We start from the raw sequence: 3,581 nt of genomic DNA on the forward strand, positions 1-3,581 counted from the left end.
CTACTTGTAATCTCTGTAAAATAAATAAATTTTAAAAAAAAGAAGAAGAAGAAGAAGAAGGAAAGAGACAAGGTAGGGGTGAGTGGTGGCAGGTGGAGGGCAGGGAGGGGGAATGTTGGAGAAGGAGGAGAGACGAGGGCAGCAGAGGAGGTGAGGAATGCCGGGTACCGGGCTAGAGGAGCTATGGGCTCTTGGGAAAGAGATGATGATGAAGAAGCTTTACATCAGGAACCTGATCCCCACCGTCACTGCCAACAACCCCTGGCAGCTCTTTGAGGACAGGAAGCTGCCGTGGAGGGACAGGTCCTGCTCAAGTCTGACTACGCCTTGGTGGGCTACCCCAACCTGAACTGGGCCATCCGCACTATCGGATAAAGTGGAATTGCATGGGAAAATCACGGAAGTTGATGACTCAGTCTCTAAAAAGCTCAGGAGCAGAAAAATTCAGATCCGAAACATCCCTCTTCACCTGCAGTGGGAGATGCTGGACGGACTTTTGGCTCAGTATGGGACAGTGGAAAATGTAGAACAAGTCAACACAGATACAGAAACTGCCATTGTCAACATCACATACGCAACAAGAGAAGAAGCAAAAATAGCCATTGAGAAGCTAAGTGGGCATCAGTTTAAGAACTACTCCTTCGAGGCTTCCTACATCCTGGATGAAGAGGTGAGCTCCCTTTCCCCCCCTCAGCAAGCCCAGCAAGCCCACTCTTCCCAGGAGGAAGGCCACGCCCCTGGGCCTCTTTTCGGGCCAGACAGATTGATTTCCTGCTGCAGATCCTGGTTCCCACCCAGTTTGTTGGTGCCATCATCAGAAAGGAGGGCTTGACCATAAAGAACATCACTAAGCAGACCCAGTCCTGGTAGACATGCATAGAAAGGAGAACTCTGGGGCTGCAGAGAAGCCTGTCACTATCCATGCCAGCCCAGAGGGGACCTCAGAAGCATGCCGCATGATTCTTGAAAGCACGCAGAAAGAGGCTGATGAGACCAAACCAGCTGAAGAGATTCCTCCGAAAATTTTGGCCCACAATGGCTTATTTGGAAGACTGACTGGAAAAGAAGGCAGAAATTTGAAGAAAACTGAACATCAGATGGGGACCAAGATAACTACCCCACCCCTGCAGGATTTGAGCATGTACAACCCCAAAAGAACCATCACTGTGAAAGGCACAGTCCAGGCCTGTGCCAATGCAGATGTAGAGATCATGAAGAAGCTCCATGAGGCCTTTGAAAATGATATGCTGGCTATTTATGAACAAGCCAATCTGATCCTGGGGTTGAACCTCGGGCACTTGGCATCTTTTCATCCAGGCTGCCTCCAACAGCAGGGCCCCGAGGAGCTCCTGCCACTTCCCATTACCATGCTTTCGCTACCCACTCCAGATACTTCACCAGCTTGTACCCCCCTCACCAGTTCGGACCTTTCCCACATCACCAGATGTGATGTGGGAGACCATGAATCTCTTCATCCCAACCCAGGCTGTAGGTGCCATCATCGAGAAGAAGGGTGCATGCATTAACCAGCTGACCAGGTTCACTGGGGCCTCCATCAAGATGGCCCCTGTGGTAGGCCCAGATGTCAGCGAAAGGATGGTCATCATTACTGGCCCACCTGAAGCCCAATTCAAGGCGCAGGGGAGGATATTTGTGGAAACTGAAAGAAGAAAAACTTCTTTAACCCCAAAGAAGAGGTCAAGCTGGAAGCCCACATCTGAGTACCCTCTTCCACAGCTGGCCAGGAGACTGGCAAGGGCGGCAAAACCATGAATGAACTGCAGAACTTAACCAGTGCAGAACTCATCGTGCCTCGTGACCACTCGCCAGATGAAAATGAGAAAGTGATCGTCAGAATTATTGGGCATTTCTTTGCTAGCCCGACCGCACAGCACAAGATCAGGGAAACTGTACAACCACTGAAGCAGCAGGAGCAGAAATATCCTCAGGGAGTCGCCTCACAGAGCAGCAAGTGAGGCCCCACAGGCACCAGCAAAACAACAGATGAATGTAGCCCTTCCGACACCTGACAGAATGAGACCAAACAGAGCCAGCCAGCTCGGGAGCAAACCCAAGACCATCCTGAGGAATGAGAAGTCTGCGGAAGTGCCCTGAGAATCCCAGGGGCCAGGAGGGAGGAAGGAGGTCAGCCCGGGGCCTTTCCCGGCCTCCTGCCCACCGCCCACCACCGGGCCTCTGCCGGCTTCCCAGCCAGCCACTGCACCATCCACTCACGTCTCTCCATAACTCCCACCGCGCTATCCTTTTTAGTTGAACTGACATAGGTGAACGTGTTCAAAGCAAAGCAAAATTAACACCCTTTTCTTTTTGTGGAAATTGTCTCTGTACAAATGTGTACTTATTAGAAGGAGAAAGATGTGAAAATATGTGGCCTGTGGGTTACAATGGGAGCCTGCAGCGTTAATATATTTTAGAAATAATATATCAAATAACTTAAAAAAAGAAGAAGAAGGAAAGAGACATGGGGTGCCTGGGTGGCTCAGTTGGCTAAGGGGCCACTCTTGATTTCAGCTCAGGTCATGATCTCAGGGTCATGAGATTGAGTCCTGGGTCAGGCTCCATGCTGGGACTGGAGCAGGAGAGAGTCTGCTTGAGATTCTCTCTCTCTCTCTCCCACTGCCGCTTGCCCCAACTCTCTAAGTAGAAGAAAAGAAGGAAAGAACATGATAAAGGAAAGGTATCAGAGGTAATTTAGCAGAAGCGTGGAGAGGCACTAAGACGCATGAAGACAAAACCACTATTAGGAGGCTACCTGAATAGATGATTAAAACTCACTCCGCAATGAAAAAAGCCAGATGAGGGGAAAGGCAGTAAAAAAATGAAGGAAGAGAAAAGGAACTCCAAAGTTACTTTTGACGTGCCATCAGCAAGACCTACTGATTGGTTCCTGGGGATGTGGGAAAAAGGAGTCACAGATGTCTAAGTTTCCTGAAGAGATGACTGCAAAGTAATTCTAAGTGGGGAGACATGCAGAGGAGAAGGAGCAAGTTTACCAGAAAACAGAGTTAGCTCTGTGATTTTCGAGAGGCCTTCAGTCCCACCAGGTGAAGCTGGTAATGGGCAGCTCCACCATGAGGTCAGGACTGGAGACAGACGTTTGTGGAAATGAAGTGCAGTGGACGTGATGGCAATGGATCGGAGCATGAGAACAGCAAAGAACCAAGAAGTCATCCTTTGATAACAGCAATACTTGCAAGCTCCTGGAAGGAAAAGAAACCTAGAAAGAGACCGGTGAAGAGTGGTCAAAAAATTAAGAGGAAATTGCAGGAGAGTAGTGATTCCCAAGACAAAGGATGCTTCGTCATGGCAAATGCCATAGAGGTTGAGGAGAACCGCTGAAAGGAAGCCATTCGGTGAGATGGGTGGGAGGCTGGCAGAGAGTGACCTCTAGAAACCAGCTTCTGTAGAGTGACGGCTGTGAGAATTCTGGAGGAGACACTGAAGCAAGGAGTAGAGACTTTTCTTTCAAATTCAGCCGCGAAGGACGGTGATGATATTGAGTGATAGGGGTACCTGAGGGCAAGGGAAGCAGTAATAATTCCATGTGGACATTTTTATAC

The 3,581-nt window shown here is 49.4% G+C and overlaps 1 pseudogene across 1 annotated transcript; it reads left to right on the forward strand.

Annotated features, from left to right (window-relative positions):
* The first annotated feature begins 205 nt into the window (after window positions 1-205).
* On the forward strand, window positions 206-1,976 carry LOC309845818 (insulin-like growth factor 2 mRNA-binding protein 2 pseudogene; annotated as a pseudogene). Its single transcript has one exon. The product of its transcript is annotated as an insulin-like growth factor 2 mRNA-binding protein 2 pseudogene (transcript).
* The last annotated feature ends 1,605 nt before the right edge of the window (window positions 1,977-3,581 follow it).

Source organism: Mustela nivalis (assembly GCF_964662115.1).
Source record: "Mustela nivalis genome assembly, chromosome: 12".
In the NCBI taxonomy this organism is placed as follows: domain Eukaryota; kingdom Metazoa; phylum Chordata; class Mammalia; order Carnivora; family Mustelidae; genus Mustela; species Mustela nivalis.